At 45.0% G+C, this 21,122-nt stretch overlaps 1 protein-coding gene across 2 annotated transcripts in view; it reads right to left on the reverse strand.

The window, feature by feature from the left end:
* The window catches only part of LOC138664036 (gastrula zinc finger protein XlCGF66.1-like), a 50,554-nt gene extending 44,154 nt beyond the window's left edge, over positions 1-6,400 (reverse strand). For both annotated transcript variants that reach the window (XR_011318279.1, XM_069750450.1), the window contains exon 1: positions 6,325-6,400. The gene's annotated coding sequence lies outside the window, so the exon portion shown is untranslated. The remainder of the gene's footprint in view (positions 1-6,324) is intronic.
* Positions 6,401-21,122: the final 14,722 nt, after the last annotated feature.

The following is a 21,122-nucleotide window of genomic DNA, read 5'->3' on the forward strand; positions in this document are numbered from 1 at the left end:
TATATATATATATATATATATATAGACATTATATATATATATATATATATTTTTTTTTTTTTCTTTTTGGGACACATGGATCATTTCTATAACGGTATGTTGGTTTTGCAAGCCTGCGAGAAAACCACGCAGTACGGATGCCATACGGATTACATACGGAGGATGCCATGCGCAAAAAACGCTGACACACCCTGCCTGCGGAGGAGCTACGGACCACTATTTTCGGGACATTTCAGCGTATTACGGCCGTAATATACGGACCGTATTTTCATACGCTGAGTGTGAAGCCGGCCTAACAGTGGGCCTGATTTCTTGCCAATTTTCCCCGAAATAAAAAAAAAAATAGTGGGAGATTAATATTGGCATTTGTGCTCGAGTGCCAGTCGTGTGTGCCATCTCTCTCAAATTGTGGGCCACAGAAAGCATAGTGTCTGTTTTTTTTTTATTTTGGTTTTTAAATTCTCCCTGAAAAAAAAAAAGATAGTGGGAGATTAATATTGGCATTTGTGCTTCAGTGCCAGTCGTGTGTCCCATCTCTCTCAAATTGTGGGCCACAGAAAGCATAGTGTCTGTTTTTTTTATTTTAGTTTTTAAATTCTCCCTGAAAAAAAATAAATAGTGGGAGATTAATATTGGCATTTGTGCTTCAGTGCCAGTCCTGCGTGTGTGGCATCTGTCTCATTTTGTGCCACAGAAAACCGAGTGTGTAACATTGTGCCTGATTTTCCTTGCAGTCTCACCCACCTATAAAGGGATATCTAAATCCTACAGAAGTTTGAGTTCACCTTGTAAGTTGTTTTAAAGTAACAAATACCGTTACTTTGGTTACATTTTTAAAACAATGAGGAAGTCTGGTGGAAGAGGTCGTGGCCGTGGGCGTTCATTGCCAGCTGGTAATGATGGTAGTGGTGGTGGAGCATCAGGTGGTCGTGGGAAAAACAATATAGCACCTAAGTCTCGAGCTGTGGAGCCAGGTTCGTCATCTGGCTACACAAGGCCTCGAACGCTCCCTTTTCTGGGAGTAGGAAAACCGCTTTTAAAGCCGGAGCAGCAAGAGCAAGTTTTGGCTTTCCTTGCTGACTCAGCCACTAGCTCTTTTGCCTCCTCTTCTGAAACTGGTAAATGTAAAAGCAGCGCGTCGTTAGTGGATGTTCACGCTCAGGGACAAGTCGCTCCATTGTCCTGTTCAGCAAAAACAACAACAGAGAAGGATGCGTCAGGCGACACAACGGGTTACTCCATGGAGCTCTTTACACATACCGTTCCTGGGTTAGAAAGTGAAACAGTTAACAGGCCATGCCCATTACAAGTTGAATCGGACATGGAGTGCACAGATGCATAGCCACAGCCAGATTACTATGCTGTTCCTTTGACTCAGACCACAACATTACCCTCGCAGTGTACTGATCCAGAATCAGACCCTGATTAGACTATGGTGCCCCGTCACGAACGCTATACCACCGGCTTACACGGTAACACAGACGAAGTTGCACATGAGATAGAAGAGGAGGTCATAGATTACCCAGTTGTTGACCCCGATTGGCAGCCATTGGGGGAACAGGGTGCAGGCGGCAGTAGTTCTGAAGCGGAGGAGGAGGGGCCGCAGCAGGCATCAACATCGCAACAGGTTCCATCTGCCGGGCCCGTATCTGGCCCAAAACGTGTGGCAAAGCCAAAACCAGTTGGAGGACAGCGTGGCCATCCGGTTAAAGAAGCTCAGTCTGCAATGTCTGAAAAGGTATCCGATGCTAGAAAGAGTGCAGTCTGGCATTTTTTTAAACAACATCCAATTGATCAGCGCAAAGTCATCTGTCAAAAATGTTCAACTTCCTTAAGCAGAGGTCAGAATCTGAAAAGTCTAAATACAAGTTGCATGTATAGACATTTAACCACCATGCATTTGCAAGCCTGGACTAACTACCAAACGTCCCTTAAGGTTGTAGCACCCTCGGCGAATGAAGCTAGTCAGCAACGCTACATCCCTTCCGTCACTGTAAGGCCACCATTTTCCGCACCACCTGCAGTATCTGTGCAGGTTTCGTTGCCAGGCCAAAGCTGTCAGGGTCAGGGAATCACCAGTTTCATAGTAGGAAACACTGCATCTAGGTCACCGGCAAGAATACCGTCTCCAACCGTCTCTCAGTCTGCCATGTCCACCGGCACCCCCGCTAGTTCCACGATCTCCAGCTCTCCAGTCCAGCTCACCCTACATGAGACTCTCATTAGAAAAAGGAAGTACTCATCCTCGCATCCGCGTACACAGGGTTTGAACGCCCACATAGCTAGACTAATCTTGTTAGAGATGATGCCCTACCGGTTAGTTGAAAGCAAAGCTTTCAAAGCCCTGATGGACTATGCTGAACCACGCTACGAGCTACCCAGTCGACACTTCTTTTCGAGAAAAGCCATCCCAGCCCTCCACCAGCATGTTAAAGAGCGCATCGTCCATGCACTCAGGCAATCTGTGAGTACAAAGGTGCACCTGACAACTGATGCATGGACCAGTAGGCATGGCCAGGGACGTTACGTGTCCATCACGGCACACTGGGTGAATGTGGTGGATGCAGGGTCCACAGGGGACAGCAATATTGGGACAGTTCTGCCTAGCCCACGGTCTAGGAAACAGTTGGCTGTAGCCGTTCGCCCCCCCCCCTCCTCCTCCTCCTCATCCTCCTGCAGAAACGAGAGCTCGTCCACAGACCGCAGTCGCACAACCACTCCATCCGCAGCTGCCACTGTTGCACACCAGGTGTCCCATTATGGGGCAGCTACTGGCAAGCATCAGCAGGCTGTATTGGCTATGAAGTGTTTGGGCGACAGACACACCGCGGAAGTTCTGTCCAAGTTCTTGCAGAAAGAAACGCAGTCGTGGCTGGGCACTGTAGATCTTGAGGCAGGCAAGGTAGTGAGTGATAACGGAAGGAATTTCATGGCTGCCATCGCCCTTTCCCAACTGAAACACATTCCTTGCCTGGCTCACACCTTAAACCTGGTGGTGCAGTGCTTCCTGAAAAGTTATCCGGGGTTATCCGACCTGCTCCTCAAAGTGCGCGGACTTTGCTCGCATATCCGCCGTTCGCCCGTACACTCCAGCCGTATGCAGACCTATCAGCGGTCTTTGAACCTTCCCCAGCATCGCCTAATCATCGACGTTGCAACAAGGTGGAACTCAACACTGCACATGCTTCAGAGACTGTGCGAACAGAGGCGGGCTGTTATGTATTTGTGGGAGGATACACATACACGGGCAGGCAGTAGGATGGCAGACATGGAGTTGTCAGGTGTGCAGTGGTCGAAGGTACAAGACATGTGTCAAGTCCTTCAGTGTTTTGAGGAATGCACACGGCTGGTAAGTGCAGACAACGCCATAATAAGCATGAGCATCCCCCTAATGCGTCTGCTGATGCAAAGTTTGACGCACATAAAGGAGCAGGAGTCTGCAGCAGAGGAAGAGGAAAGCCTTGATGACAGTCAGCCATTGTCTGGTCAGGGCAGTGTACAGGACGAGGTAGCTGGCGAACAGGAGGAGGAGGACGAGGAGGATGATGGGGATGAGTATTTTTTTAATGAGGAAGCTTCTCCGGGGCCACTTGAAATTGGTGGCGTGGCAAGGCCGGGTTCTGGTTTTTTGAGGGACACAAGTGACGTAGATTTGCCTGTAACTGCCCCTCAACCCAGCACAACCGCAGATTTGACAACTGGAACTTTGGCCCACATGGCGGATTATGCCTTACGTATCCTCAAAAGGGACCCACGCATTATTAAAATGATGACCGATGACGATTACTGGTTGGCCTGCCTCCTTGATCCTCGCTATAAAGGCAAATTGCAAAATATTATGCCACATGAGAACTTGGAACAAATATTAGCAACCAAACAATCAACTCTTGTTGACCGTTTGATTCAGGCATTCCCAGCACACAGCACTGGTGATGGTTCTCACACGAGCTGCAGGGGGCAGCAGACCAGAGGTGTTAGAGGTGCACAAATCAGAAGTGGCGTTGGACAGAGGGGTTTTCTGACCAGGTTGTGGAGTGATTTTGCTATGACCGCAGACAGAACAGGTACTGCAGCATCAATTCAAAGTGACAGGAGACAACATTTGTCCAGTATGGTTACTAACTATTTTTCATCCCTTATCGATGTTCTCCCTCAACCGTCATTCCCATTTGATTACTGGGCATCCAAATTAGACACCTGGCCAGAATTGGCAGAATATGCATTGCAGGAGCTTGCTTGCCCAGCAGCTAGTGTGCTATCAGAAAGAGTATTCAGTGCTGCTGGTTCAATATTGACCGAAAAAAGGACTCGTCTGGCTACCCAAAATGTTGATGATCTAACCTTCATTAAAATGAACCACGACTGGATTTCAAATTATTTTGCCCCACCTTTCCCGGCTGACACCTAGCTTTCCAATGAAAAGGTCTTACTTCTGGACTGCTCTGACTGAGTTTTCCAATCTCGTAATTTGCAGCAGCTGTTTGTCCAGCATACGACATGTTTACACCTCCCTAAATGGCCAAACTCCCCCCACGGGGCCGTGGTCTCGCCACTTGGCGCAAGCACCCGTGAGAGTGCCGTTTGTCTGAAGAGGTGGGTGTGCACGCTTTTGGTCGACGGCACTGCCACTGGGTCCCTCATAGTACAATAAAGTGTCTCTGGCGGTGGTGGCGCGCAACCAACGTCAGACACACCGTTGTAACATGAGGGGCCTTGGGCCTGTACCGCCGGCCACAAGACAGTTCCCCCCCCAAGCTCAAACAGTGCTCTACGATTTGCAAAATTATCTCTCACAGCTCCACCAATGTTTAGTCTATGCGCTGACATCCTTCAATGCCTGGCACTGACAATACCAATGTGTTGACATGTATGATGCTACTTAAAATAGTCAGGGGCAGTGTCCTATATTTACACCAGTAAATACTTTGCGCCAAATTACTAGGTCTGAAACTCAGCAGAGGAGCCCACCCCTGTACCTAAGTATTCCACCCTTTTGTTTTTTGGTTTTGTTGTATTGCGAGACATTAACATCTATTTATTTTTTGGGAGTACTAACTGTCAGACACTCATTACAATCGGCCTCCGCTGACAACACCAATGCTGCCTGTGTACCCCTGCAAGATAATTCCAAGTGCATAGAGCCTACTTTTGTTATGTTAGGCCTACTAAGCCTGTCTGCGGTCCCTCCTTCCAATAGTCCTCCACTGACCACACCACTGCTGCCCGTGTACCCCTGGAAGCTATTTTAAAGTGCCTACAGCCAACTTTTGTTATGTTAGGCCTACTAAGCCTGTCTGCGGTCCCTCCTTCCAATAGTCCTCCACTGACCACACCACTGCTGCCCGTGTACCCCTGGAAGCTATTTTAAAGTGCCTACAGCCTACTTTTGTTATGTTAGGTCTACTAAGCCTGTCTGCGGTCCCTCCTTCCACTAGTCCTCCACTGACCAGACCACTGCTGCCTGTGTACCCCTGGAACCTATTTTAAAGTGCCTACAGCCTACTTTTGTTATGTTAGGCCTACTAAGCCTATATGAATAATCAGGATCACTTTGCACTCAATACAAGTAGGTGCTTAGGAGGAAAAAAATAAAGTCAATAGAATAGAACAACCTCCAGCACACTTAAAAAAGTTGAGAAAAGTCTTGTCTTCAATTCACAATGATGCAATTTTATTCATTAATTCTGGGGGTTCATAGCCATGAAACAAAGTATAACGAGAGATTTTCCCAACGTTTTGACCGTAAAACGGTCTTTATCAAGGGTACAATCTATACAAGTAAAAACAAAAAATACAACATAAATAAATAGAATACTATGAAAATACAGATAATAAATCAAAAACTGTTATTACATAACATCCACAAAAATACTGGTAGTCCATATATGTATCTGAACTCTCAAAATCAACACCATGGAAAAAAGTAAATATGATATTCATTTATCAAATTAATCATAAAACCAGGTGTTCACATAATATAGGCCTTGAAGGCAGGACAATTAATGATGCATGGTTCCCAATGAACCTAAAGAGACAATAATGGGTAAATAAATCAATACATAACTAAATATCTATAATCATCCCAATAGAGGTCAGAGCCGTGAGAAAATAAGAATGGGGAGGTACAAATGTATATAGTCGCTCTATAATATACAAATCCTGCACAAATTGTATAGCACATAAGCTATAAGGATATAAATGAACACACGGAAGTTAGTAACGATGTATCCCCATAATGAGCCAGAGGTCCCCGGGAGAAAAAAGGAAAAGACCACCAACAATGAACAAATAAACAAGCCTCAGCGTGCTGTGAAAGATAAATACCTTTAGTGGTGAACAAGATAAGTGGAGCAGTAGTGGAGCAGTAGTGGAGCAGTGTGTAGAAGGACCTTATATAGGGCACTGATGTAATATCCGGTCAGTCACATGTGGTGAAGCCGAGTCATCCCGGAAAAAGCCGAACAAGAAAGAGGAGAAGTATGCATGTGTCGTAACCATAGCGCCGGGAGAAGCCGAGCGATATAGTAAAGCAGAAGGGAGAGAAAGCCACGCAGGCACAGACATATAAAGCGTCGCTCATATAGTACCGGAATCAAAAGAACTAGGAGAATAAAAGATAAAGCGCTAACGCTAAGCAGTACAAAACTATATGGGAGGAAGGAAACAAAGAATATTAACAGGAAAATAAAAGGAAAAAAAAGAAAAGAAAAGAACCAAAGAAGAGGAGATAAGCGCTCATATAGGGGATACATACCTATACATCAAGGAACCTATGAAAAAAAAAAGAAAAATAAATGACTCAAATATATATACATACAGCCTACTTATTAAACACTGTGACGTATGATCAAGATATATTCAATAACTAATCTCATACTCCCTATTCAGTCCCCACGGTTCCAGGGTTTGTAATGTGAAAATCCAAAAAGATTCCCTGGATTTAAGTCTCTTGATCCTGTCACCTCCCCGTCTAGGTAATGCTACACTCTCTATGACCTGATATTTAAGTTGAGACACATTATGTCCAGCAGCAGCAAAGTGTGCTGGAATAGGTAGCATTAGTTTTTGCAAAAAAAAGGGAAGAAGCCAGCACTGCTTATGGTCAGAACGCAATAACTGAAGTGCAATTGCACATAAATTCTAACTGTATTTCAAATATGAGACATTTAGCAAACAATTGATCAATTCTTTGAGCTACCCCGCCACTTCACGGCAATCTCATAATGGGGCAGTCCTAATCTTCGTATTTTATTTACGTTGTGCCATTATGGCTTCCTGAATGTATAAAAAAAAAAAAAAAAAAAAAAGGAGGACCACATTAAATGCGAACTGTACCTGGAGCATTTTCAGAATCACTCCCTTGGTGCCAGGAAAGGCAAGCGCAGATAAAGGCCGATCAGGTCCAGTGCGGACATTTCAGATCTGGCTTCCACACTGACAAACCCGCACCAAAGATGAAGGGTGAGACAGGCTGAGACACAGGTGCACAACTAACTTGAGCCTGAGGCGGGGCAGGGCTGCTGTGTGTGTGCACAGCAGCCTATCAATCACAGTGAACACAGAAAGAATGGCGCACATAACCCAGCGTGCGCGGCAACAGTGGTGGTCAGCCACATACCAATGCAAAGCAAAAAAAAGGGAAGAAGCCAGCACTGCTTATGGTCAGAACGCAATAACTGAAGTGCAATTGCACATAAATTCTAACTGTATTTCAAATATGAGACATTTAGCAAACAATTGATCAATTCTTTGAGCTACCCCGCCACTTCACGGCAATCTCATAATGGGGCAGTCCTAATCTTTGTATTTTATTTACGTTGTGCCATTATGGCTTCCTGAATGTATGAAAAAAAAAAAAAAAAAGGACCACATTAAATGCGAACTGTACCTGGAGCATTTTCAGAATCACTCCCTTGGTGCCAGGAAAGGCAAGCGCAGGTAAAGGCCGATCAGGTCCAGTGCGGACATTTCAGATCTGGCTTCCACACTGACAAACCCGCACCAAAGATGAAGGGTGAGACAGGCTGAGACACAGGTGCACAACTGACTTGAGCCTGAGGCGGGGCAGGGCTGCTGTGTGTGTGCACAGCAGCCTATCAATCACAGTGAACACAGAAAGAATGGTGCACATAACCCAGCGTGCACGGCAACAGTGGTGGTCAGCCACATACCAATGCAAAGCAAAAAAAAGGGAAGAAGCCGGCACTGCTTATGGTCAGAACGCAATAACTGAAGTGCAATTGCACATAAATTCTAACTGTATTTCAAATATGAGACATTTAGCAAACAATTGATCAATTCTTTGAGCTACCCCGCCACTTCACGGCAATCTCATAATGGGGCAGTCCTAATCTTCGTATTTTATTTACGTTGTGCCATTATGGCTTCCTGAATGTATAAAAAAAAAAGGAGGACCACATTAAATGCGAACTGTACCTGGAGCATTTTCAGAATCACTCCCTTGGTGCCAGGAAAGGCAAGCGCAGGTAAAGGCCGATCAGGTCCAGTGCGGACATTTCAGATCTGGCTTCCACACTGACAAACCCGCACCAAAGATGAAGGGTGAGACAGGCTGAGACACAGGTGCACAACTAACTTGAGCCTGAGGCGGGGCAGGGCTGCTGTGTGTGTGCACAGCAGCCTATCAATCACAGTGAACACAGAAAGAATGGCGCACATAACCCAGCGTGCACGGCAACAGTGGTGGTCAGCCACATACCAATGCAAAGCAAAAAAAAGGGAAGAAGCCAGCACTGCTTATGGTCAGAACGCAATAACTGAAGTGCAATTGCACATAAATTCTAACTGTATTTCAAATATGAGACATTTAGCAAACAATTGATCAATTCTTTGGGCTACCCCGCCACTTCACGGCAATCTCATAATGGGGCAGTCCTAATCTTCGTATTTTATTTACGTTGTGCCATTATGGCTTCCCGAATGTATAAAAAAAAAAAAAAAAAAGGAGGACCACATTAAATGCGAACTGTACCTGGAGCATTTTCAGAATCACTCCCTTGGTGCCAGGAAAGGCAAGCGCAGGTAAAGGCCGATCAGGTCCAGTGCGGACATTTCAGATCTGGCTTCCACACTGACAAACCCGCACCAAAGATGAAGGGTGAGACAGGCTGAGACACAGGTGCACAACTAACTTGAGCCTGAGGCGGGGCAGGGCTGCTGTGTGTGTGCACAGCAGCCTATCAATCACAGTGAACACAGAAAGAATGGCGCACATAACCCAGCGTGCGCGGCAACAGTGGTGGTCAGCCACATACCAATGCAAAGCAAAAAAAAGGGAAGAAGCCAGCACTGCTTATGGTCAGAACGCAATAACTGAAGTGCAATTGCACATAAATTCTAACTGTATTTCAAATATGAGACATTTAGCAAACAATTGATCAATTCTTTGAGCTACCCCGCCACTTCACGGCAATCTCATAATGGGGCAGTCCTAATCTTCGTATTTTATTTACGTTGTGCCATTATGGCTTCCTGAATGTATAAAAAAAAAAAGGAGGACCACATTAAATGCGAACTGTACCTGGAGCATTTTCAGAATCACTCCCTTGGTGCCAGGAAAGGCAAGCGCAGGTAAAGGCCGATCAGGTCCAGTGCGGACATTTCAGATCTGGCTTCCACACTGACAAACCCGCACCAAAGATGAAGGGTGAGACAGGCTGAGACACAGGTGCACAACTAACTTGAGCCTGAGGCGGGGCAGGGCTGCTGTGTGTGTGCACAGCAGCCTATCAATCACAGTGAACACAGAAAGAATGGCGCACATAACCCAGCGTGCACGGCAACAGTGGTGGTCAGCCACATACCAATGCAAAGCAAAAAAAAGGGAAGAAGCCAGCACTGCTTATGGTCAGAACGCAATAACTGAAGTGCAATTGCACATAAATTCTAACTGTATTTCAAATATGAGACATTTAGCAAACAATTAGGACTGCCCCATTATGAGAATGCCGTGAAGTGGCGGGGTAGCTCAAAGAATTGATCAATTGTTTGCTAAATGTCTCATATTTGAAATACAGTTAGAATTTATGTGCAATTGCACTTCAGTTATTGCATTCTGACCATAAGCAGTGCTGGCTTCTTCCCCTTTTTTTTTGCTTTGCATTGGTATGTGGCTGACCACCACTGTTGCCGCGCACGCTGGGTTATGTGCGCCATTCTTTCTGTGTTCACTGTGATTGATAGGCTGCTGTGTACACACATAGCAGCCCTGCCCTGCCTCAGGCTCCAGTTAATTGTGCACCTGTGTCTCAGCCTGTCTCACCCTTCATCTTTGCTGTGGGTTTGGCAGTGTGGAAGCCAGATCTGAAATGTCCGCACTGGACCTGATCGGCCTCTACCTGCGCTTGTCTTTCCTGGCACCAAGGGAGTGATTCTGAATATGCTCCAGGTACAGTTCGCATGTTATGTGGTCCTTTTTTTTTTTTTTTATACATTCAGGAGGCCATAATGGCACAACGTAAATAAAATACGTAGATTAGGACTGCCCCATTATGAGAATGCCGTGAAGTGGCGGGGTAGCTCAAAGAATTGATCAATTGTTTGCTAAATGTCTCATATTTGAAATACAGTTAGAATTTATGTGCAATTGCACTTCAGTTATTGCATTCTGACCATAAGCAGTGCTGGCTTCTTCCCTTTTTTTTTGCTTTGCATTGGTATGTGGCTGACCACCACTGTTGCCGCGCACGCTGGGTTATGTGCGCCATTCTTTCTGTGTTCACTGTGATTGATAGGCTGCTGTGTACACACATAGCAGCCCTGCCCTGCCTCAGGCTCCAGTTAATTGTGCACCTGTGTCTCAGCCTGTCTCACCCTTCATCTTTGCTGTGGGTTTGGCAGTGTGGAAGCCAGATCTGAAATGTCCGCACTGGACCTGATCGGCCTTTACCTGCGCTTGTCTATCCTGGCACCAAGGGAGTGATTCTGAAAATGCTCCAGGTACAGTTCGCATGTTATGTGGTCCTTTTTTTTTTTTTTTTTTATATACATTCAGGAGGCCATAATGGCACAACGTAAATAAAATACGTAGATTAGAACTGCCCCATTATGAGAATGCCGTGAAGTGGCGGGGTAGCTCAAAGAATTGATCAATTGTTTGCTAAATGTCTCATATTTGAAATACAGTTAGAATTTATGTGCAATTGCACTTCAGTTATTGCATTCTGACCATAAGCAGTGCTGGCTTCTTCCCCTTTTTTTTTTTGCTTTGCATTGGTATGTGGCTGACCACCACTGTTGCCGCGCACGCTGGGTTATGTGCGCCATTCTTTCTGTGTTCACTGTGATTGATAGGCTGCTGTGCACACACACAGCAGCCCTGCCCTGCCTCAGGCTCAAGTTAACTGTGCACCTGTGTCTCAGCCTGTCTCACCCTTCATCTTTGGTGCGGGTTTGGCAGTGTGGAAGCCAGATCTGAAATGTCCGCACTGGACCTGATTGGCCTTTACCTGCGCTTGTCTTTCCTGGCACCAAGGGAGTGATTCTGAAAATGCTCCAGGTACAGTTCGCATGTTATGTGGTCCTTTTTTTTTTTTTTTATACATTCAGGAGGCCATAATGGCACAACGTAAATAAAATACGTAGATTAGGACTGCCCCATTATGAGAATGCCGTGAAGTGGCGGGGTAGCTCAAAGAATTGATCAATTGTTTGCTAAATGTCTCATATTTGAAATACAGTTAGAATTTATGTGCAATTGCACTTCAGTTATTGCATTCTGACCATAAGCAGTGCTGGCTTCTTCCCCTTTTTTTTTTGCTTTGCATTGGTATGTGGCTGACCACCACTGTTGCCGCGCACGCTGGGTTATGTGCGCCATTCTTTCTGTGTTCACTGTGATTGATAGGCTGCTGTGTACACACATAGCAGCCCTGCCCTGCCTCAGGCTCCAGTTAATTGTGCACCTGTGTCTCAGCCTGTCTCACCCTTCATCTTTGCTGTGGGTTTGGCAGTGTGGAAGCCAGATCTGAAATGTCCGCACTGGACCTGATCGGCCTTTACCTGCGCTTGTCTTTCCTGGCACCAAGGGAGTGATTCTGAAAATGCTCCAGGTACAGTTCGCATTTAATGTGGTCCTTTTTTTTTTTTTTTTTATACATTCAGGAGGCCATAATGGCACAACGTAAATAAAATACGTAGATTAGGACTGCCCCATTATGAGAATGCCGTGAAGTGGCGGGGTAGCTCAAAGAATTGATCAATTGTTTGCTAAATGTCTCATATTTGAAATACAGTTAGAATTTATGTCCAATTGCACTTCAGTTATTGCATTCTGACCATAAGCAGTGCTGGCTTCTTCCCCTTTTTTTTTGCTTAGCATTAGTTTTTGACACCTGATGGTAGACTTGTGTTGGGATATGCGGTCCTGGATATGCTGGGAAGTCTCCCCAACATACCCGAGACCGCATGGACACTTAATCAAATATATGACATAAGAGGAGTTGCATGTGAAAAAACCATTTATATTGAAAATTTTTCCGGATCGGGGGTGTGAGAAGGTCTCTCCCTTCGTGATGTTAGAACATTGAAAGCAATGAAGACAAGGGAACGTACCTCGCTTCTGTGTAGAGAGAGTCCTTTGTGTGTAATGGGGTTTATCAGACCCAATGTCAGCCTAACCAAAAGATTTCTGAGATTAGAGGGTTTTTTGTAACACATGATGGGGGTGTCATTAAATTCCGGGATACCCGGATATGCTTTACCCAACAAATCCCAGTGACGTAAGACACAGTTTTTTATCTTATAAAGATATGGATGAAACGTGCTGACAAAAGGTATTCTTTGTCTCCCCAAATCCACCCTGTTGCTCCTAATATTATTTGTCGCCTTTTGAAGTGTTCTTAAAGGATAACCACGTTGTAGGAATTTAATTGACATTTCATGATGTCGTATCGCCTGCTTCTCCTCATTAGAGACAATCCGTGATAACCGATGATATTGAGAAATAGGTAAAGACTGCTTGACATGTCGAGGGTGACAGCTACTATAATGCAATAAACTGTTCTTATCAGTTGGTTTACAGTACAGGTCCACATCAAGATTTCCGTCAGCTTCTAATGTAATCATTGTGTCCAAAAAATTAATGGATACATTACTTTTTTGCATGGAAAATGACAAATTAGGAACACAGGTGTTCATGTCACTTACGAACCGAAGGAGAAGATCCTCTCCCCCCCTCCAAATCATAAAAACATCATCTATATACCGTTTCCAGTATATAGAATGTGTTTGAAATAACGGATGTGTATAAACATAAGTTTCCTCAAAAGCTGCCATAAAAATGTTTGCATATGGCGGTGCCATGTTCTAGCCCATGGCTGTCCCAGTTCTTTGTATGTAATACTGATCGCCAAACATAAAGAAGTTTTTGCGTAACACAAAGGATAGTAAATCCACACAAAACTGAAGCTGATCCGGGGAAAAATCAGTATGTTCTGTCAAAAACCATTGAACCGCTTCAATACCTCTTTGATGATCGATACACGTATATAAACTGTTCACGTCTAACGTGACGAGTGTGCACCCAGAAGCCACGGGAGTGATGGCGTGCAATTTAGATAGAAAATCTGTTGTGTCTTTGAGATATGAAGAAATATATAGCAGGGGAGTAAGAATACGATCCAATGTGATGGCCAGGGGAGAAAGAAGGGAATTAGTTGATGCCACAATAGGTCGTCCTGGTGGATTCATTAAGTCCTTATGCACCTTTGGCAATACGTAAAATACAGGTATCATCGGTTGGGTATTGATGAGATATTCACTTAGTTTGGCGTCAATCGTACCTTTTTCTTTATATGTTTTTATAATCAAACGTATCTCCCTTGCCACATCAAAAGTAGGATCTCGATCAATTGGCTGATATGTGGTTCTATCATTCAACTGTGACTGTATGATAGATGTGTAATGTGATTTATCCATTACCACTATGGACCCCCCCTTATCGGCGGGTTTAATCACTATCCGCTTGTTCTCTTTCAAATTTGTCAATGCATCTTTTTCTATAACAGATAAATTTCTATGTATATGTATGGAGCCTTTTTGAATGGATTTCAGGTCTGCTTCAACATCCCTCTTAACTAGTGAAATATAGGTCTCAACAGGATGATAAGTGCGTGGTGGATTGTAATTGCTAGAGACTCTGAGGCCTAATTGTTTAAGTTGAAATGATGTTACAGATTGACTCAAGTTGTTAGCATCAGCAGTCCTTTCCTCAATAGGATTGCTATTAAAATGTACTTTTAGTCTTAAAGACCTAAAAAAACGGTGTAGCTCTTGATCTAGCCGTTGAAGGAGGGGGTGGGGCAAAACGATAGTCCCTTTTGTAGGACGTTGTCTTCAGTGGGTGAGAGATTAGGCCTCAGAGTCTCTAGCAATTACAATCCACCACGCACTTATCATCCTGTTGAGACCTATATTTCACTAGTGATTAAACCCGCCGATAAGGGGGGGTCCATAGTGGTCATGGATAAATCACATTACACATCTATCATACAGTCACAGTTGAATGATAGAACCACATATGTTATGAAAGGCAATTCAGTACTACAATGGACATAGCGGTCAGAGCACATACAGTGATCTGACAACCCAAAATCATAGAACGAGCTCTGAGACGTGGGAACTCTGCAGACCGCAATCCCTAATCCTCTCCAAACAACACTAGAGGCAGCCGTGGATTGCGCCTAACTCTGCCTATGCAACTCGGCACAGCCTGAGAAACTAACTAGCCTGAAGATAGAAAATAAGCCTACCTTGCCTCAGAGAAATACCCCAAAGGAAAAGGCAGCCCCCCACATATAATGACTGTGAGTTAAGATGAAAAGACAAACGTAGAGATGAAATAGATTCAGCAAAGTGAGGCCCGACTTTCTTAACAGATCGAGGATAGAAAAGGTAACTTTGCAGTCTACACAAAACCCTAAAGAAAACCACGCAAAGGGGGCAAAAAGACCCTCCGTACCGAACTAACGGCACGGAGGTACACCCTTTGCGTCCCAGAGCTTCCAGCAACAAATTAGACAAGCTGGACAGAAAAAATAGCAAACAAATAGCAAAGAAGAACTTAGCTATGCAGAGCAGCAGGCCACAGGAATGATCCAGGGAAAAGCAAGTCCAACACTGGAACATTGACAGGAAGCCAGGATCAAAGCATTAGGTGGAGTTAAGTAGAGAAGCACCTAACGACCTCACCAGATCACCTGAGGGAGGAAACTCAGAAGCCGCAGTACCACTTCCCTCCACCAACAGAAGCTCACAGAGAGAATCAGCCGAAGTACCACTTGTGACCACAGGAGGGAGCTCTGCCACAGAATTCACAACAGTACCCCCCCCTTGAGGAGGGGTCACCGAACCCTCACCAGAGCCCCCAGGCCGACCAGGATGAGCCACATGAAAGGCACGAACAAGATCGGGAGCATGGACATCAGAGGCAAAAACCCAGGAATTATCTTCCTGAGCATAACCCTTCCATTTAACCAGATACTGGAGTTTCCGTCTAGAAACACGAGAATCCAAAATCTTCTCCACAATATACTCCAATTCCCCCTCCACCAAAACCGGGGCAGGAGGATCAACAGATGGAACCATAGGTGCCACGTATCTCCGCAACAATGACCTATGGAATACGTTATGTATGGAAAAAGAATCTGGGAGGGTCAGACAAAAAGACACAGGATTAAGAACCTCAGAAATCCTATACGGACCAATAAAACGAGGTTTAAATTTAGGAGAGGAAACCTTCATAGGAATATGACGAGAAGATAACCAAACCAGATCCCCAACACGAAGTCGGGGACCCACACGGCGTCTGCGATTAGCGAAACGTTGAGCCTTCTCCTGGGACAAGGTCAAATTGTCCACTACATGAGTCCAAATCTGCTGCAACCTGTCCACCACAGTATCCACACCAGGACAGTCCGAAGACTCAACCTGTCCTGAAGAGAAACGAGGATGGAACCCAGAATTGCAGAAAAATGGCGAAACCAAGGTAGCCGAGCTGGCCCGATTATTAAGGGCGAACTCAGCCAAAGGCAAAAAGGACACCCAGTCATCCTGATCGGCAGAAACAAAGCATCTCAGATATGTTTCCAAGGTCTGATTGGTTCGTTCGGTCTGGCCATTAGTCTGAGGATGGAAAGCCGAGGAAAAAGACAAGTCAATGCCCATCCTACCACAAAAGGCTCGCCAAAACCTTGAAACAAACTGGGAACCTCTGTCAGAAACGATATTCTCTGGAATGCCATGTAAATGAACCACATGCTGGAAGAACAATGGCACCAAATCAGAGGAGGAAGGCAATTTAGACAAGGGTACCAGATGGACCATCTTAGAAAAGCGATCACAGACCACCCAAATGACTGACATCTTTTGAGAAACGGGAAGGTCAGAAATAAAATCCATAGAGATATGTGTCCAAGGCCTCTTCGGGACCGGCAAGGGCAAAAGCAACCCACTGGCACGAGAACAGCAGGGCTTAGCCCGAGCACAAATCCCACAGGACTGCACAAAAACACGCACATCCCGCGACAGAGACGGCCACCAAAAGGATCTAGCCACCAACTCTCTGTTACCAAAGATTCCAGGATGACCAGCCAACACCGAACAATGAACCTCAGAGATAACTTTATTGGTCCACCTATCAGGGACAAACAGTCTCTCCGCTGGACAACGATCAGGTTTATTAGCCTGAAATTTTTGCAGCACCCGCCGCAAATCAGGGGAGATGGCAGACACAATTACTCCTTCCTTGAGGATACCCGCCGGCTCAGACAAACCCGGAGAGTCGGGCACAAAACTCCTAGACAGAGCATCCGCCTTCACATTTTTAGAGCCCGGAAGGTACGAAATCACAAAGTCAAAACGGGCAAAAAACAGCGAACAACGAGCCTGTCTAGGATTCAACCGCTTAGCAGACTCAAGATAAGTCAAGTTCTTATGATCAGTCAATACCACCACGCGATGCTTAGCTCCTTCAAGCCAATGACGCCACTCCTCGAATGCCCACTTCATGGCCAGCAACTCTCGGTTGCCCACATCATAATTTCGCTCAGCAGGCGAAAACTTCCTGGAAAAAAAAGCGCATGGTTTCATCACTGAGCAATCAGAACCTCTCTGCGACAAAACAGCCCCTGCTCCAATCTCAGAAGCATCAACCTCGACCTGGAACGGAAGAGAAACATCTGGTTGACACAACACAGGGGCAGAAGAAAAACGACGCTTCAAGTCTTGAAAAGCTTCCACAGCAGCAGAAGACCAATTGACCAAATCAGCACCCTTCTTGGTCAAATCGGTCAATGGTTTGGCAATACTAGAAAAATTGCAGATGAAGCGACGATAAAAATTAGCAAAGCCCAGGAACTTTTGCAGACTTTTCAGAGATGTCGGCTGAGTCCAATCATGGATGGCTTGGACCTTAACAGGATCCATCTTGATAGTAGAAGGGGAAAAGATGAACCCCAAAAATGAAACCTTCTGCACACCAAAGAGACACTTTGATCCCTTCACAAACAAAGAATTAGCACGCAGGACCTGAAAAACTGTTCTGACCTGCTTCACATGAGACTCCCAATCATCCGAGAAGGTCAAAATGTCATCCAAGTACACAATCAGGAATTTATCCAGGTACTCTCGGAAGATGTCATGCATAAAGGACTGAAACACTGATGGAGCATTGGCAAGTCCGAATGGCATCACTAGATACTCAAAATGACCCTCGGGCGTATTAAATGCAGTTTTCCATTCATCTCCTCGCCTGATTCGCACCAGATTATACACACCACGAAGATCTATCTTGGTGAACCAACTAGCCCCCTTAATCCGAGCAAACAAATCAGATAACAATGGCAAGGGGTACTGAAATTTGACCGTGATCTTATTTAAAAGGCGGTAATCTATACAAGGTCTCAGCGAACCATCCTTCTTGGCTACAAAAAAGAACCCTGCTCCTAATGGTGACGATGACGGGCGAATATGCCCCTTCTCCAGGGATTCCTTCACATAACTGCGCATAGCGGCGTGCTCAGGGACGGATAATTTAAACAGTCGACCTTTTGGGAATTTACTACCAGGAATCAAATTGATAGCACAATCACAATCCCTATGCGGAGGTAGGGCATCGGACTTGGGCTCATCAAATACATCCCGGTAATCAGACAAGAACTCTGGAACCTCAGAAGGGGTGGATGACGAAATTGACAGAAATGGAACATCACCATGTACCCCCTGACAACCCCAGCTGGACACCGACATGGATTTCCAATCTAATACTGGATTATGGGCTTGTAGCCATGGCAACCCCAACACGACCACATCATGCAGATTATGCAACACCAGAAAGCGAATAACCTCCTGATGTGCAGGAGCCATGCACATGGTCAGCTGGGTCCAGTATTGAGGCTTATTCTTGGCCAAAGGCGTGGCATCAATTCCTCTCAATGGAATAGGACACTGCAAGGGCTCTAAGAGAAACCCACAACGCTTAGCATACTCCAAGTCCATCAAATTCAGGGCAGCGCCTGAATCCACAAATGCCATGACAGAATACGATGACAAAGAGCAGATCAAGGTAACGGACAGAAGAAATTTTGACTGTACCGTACCAATGGTGGCAGACCTAGCGAACCGCTTAGTGCGCTTAGGACAATCAGAGATAGCATGAGTGGAATCACCACAGTAGAAACACAGCCCATTCAGACGTCTGTGTTCTTGCCGTTTAACTCTGGTCAAAGTCCTATCGCACTGCATAGGCTCAGGTTTATGCTCAGGTAATACCGCCAAATGGTGCACAGATTTACGCTCACGCAAGCGTCGACCGATCTGAATGGCCAAAGACATAGACTCATTCAAACCAGCAGGCATAGGAAATCCCACCATGACATCCTTAAGGGCTTCAGAGAGACCCTTTCTGAACATAGCTGCCAGCGCAGATTCATTCCATTGAGTGAGCACGGACCACTTTCTAAATTTCTGACAATATACCTCTATCTCATCCTGACCCTGACAAAGAGCCAGCAAAATTTTTCTCTGCCTGATCCACTGAATTAGGTTCATCGTACAGCAATCCGAGCGCCAGGAAAAACGCATCGATATTACTCAATACAGGATCTCCTGGCGCAAGAGATAATGCCCAGTCCTGAGGGTCGCCGCGCAAAAAAGAAATAACAATCAAAACCTGTTGAACTGGATCACCAGAGGAGCGAGGTTTCAAGGCCAGAAATAATTTACAATTATTTTTGAAACTCAGAAACTTAGTTCTATCTCCAAAAAACAAATCAGGAATAGGAATTCTTGGTTCCAACATAGCTTTCTGATCAATAGTGTCTTGAATCTTTGTACTCTTGCCGAGAGCTGATCCACAAATGAAGACAGACTTCTAATGTCCATCGCTACACCTGTGTACTGAACCACCCAAATGTCTAGGGGAAAAAAAAAGGCAAAACACAGTGCAAAGAAAAAAAAAAATGGTCTCAGAACTTCTTTTTTCCCTCTATTGAGAATCATTAGTACTTTTGGCTTCCTGTACTGTTATGAAAGGCAATTCAGTACTACAATGGACATAGCGGTCAGAGCACATACAGTGATCTGACAATAACCCAAAATCATAGAACGAGCTCTGAGACGTGGGAACTCTGCAGACCGCAATCCCTAATCCTCTCCAAACAACACTACAGGCAGCCGTGGATTGCGCCTAACTCTGCCTATGCAACTCGGCACAGCCTGAGAAACTAACTAGCCTGAAGATAGAAAATAAGCCTACCTTGCCTCAGAGAAATACCCCAAAGGAAAAGGCAGTCCCCCACATATAATGACTGTGAGTTAAGATGAAAAGACAAACGTAGAGATGAAATAGATTCAGCAAAGTGAGGCCCGACTTTCTTAACAGATCGAGGATAGAAAAGGTAACTTTGCGGTCTACACAAAACCCTAAAGAAAACCACGCAAAGGGGGCAAAAAGACCCTCCGTACCGAACTAACGGCACGGAGGTACACCCTTTGCGTCCCAGAGCTTCCAGCAACAAATTAGACAAGCTGGACAGAAAAAATAGCAAACAAATAGCAAAGTTAAGTAGAGAAGCACCTAACGACCTCACCAGATCACCTGAGGGAGGAAACTCAGAAGCCGCAGTACCACTTCCCTCCACCAACAGAAGCTCACAGAGAGAATCAGCCGAAGTACCACTTGTGACCACAGGAGGGAGCTCTGCCACAGAATTCACAACACACATATCAGCCAATTGATCAAGATCCTACTTTTGATGTGGCAAGGGAGATACGTTTGATTATAAAAACATATAAAGAAAAAGGTACGATTGACGCCAAACTAAGTGAATATCTCATCAATACCCAACCGATGATACCTGTATTTTACGTATTGCCAAAGGTGCATAAGGACTTAATGAATCCACCAGGACGACCTATTGTGGCATCAACTAATTCCCTTCTTTCTCCCCTGGCCATCACATTGGATCGTATTCTTACTCCCCTGCTATATAATATTTCTTCATATCTCAAAGACACAACAGATTTTCTATCTAAGTTGCACGCCATCACTCCCGTGGCTTCTGGGTGCACACTCGTCACGTTAGACGTGAATAGTTTATATACGTGTATCGATCATCAAAGAGGTATTGAAGCGGTTCAATGTTTTTTGACAGAACATACTGATTTTTCCCCGGATCAGCTTCAGTTTTGTGTGAATTTACTATCCTTTGTGTTACACAAAAACTTCTTTATGTTTGGCGATCAGTATTACATACAAAGAACTGGGATAGCCATGGGCTAGAACATGGCACCGCCATATGCAAACATTTTTATGGCAGCTTTTGAGGAAACTTATGTTTATACACATCCGTTATTTCAAACACATTCTATATACTGGAAACGGTATATAGCTGATGTTTTTATGATTTGGAGGGGGGGAGAGGATCTTCTCCTTCGGTTCGTAAGTGACATGAACACCTGTGTTCCTAATTTGTCATTTTCCATGCAAAAAAGTAATGTATCCATTAATTTTTTGGACACAATGATTACATTAGAAGCTGACGGAAATCTTGATGTGGACCTGTACTGTAAACCAACTGATAAGAACAGTTTATTGCATTATA

Source organism: Ranitomeya imitator, chromosome 2 (genome assembly GCF_032444005.1).
Source record: "Ranitomeya imitator isolate aRanImi1 chromosome 2, aRanImi1.pri, whole genome shotgun sequence".
NCBI classification, from domain to species: Eukaryota; Metazoa; Chordata; class Amphibia; order Anura; family Dendrobatidae; genus Ranitomeya; species Ranitomeya imitator.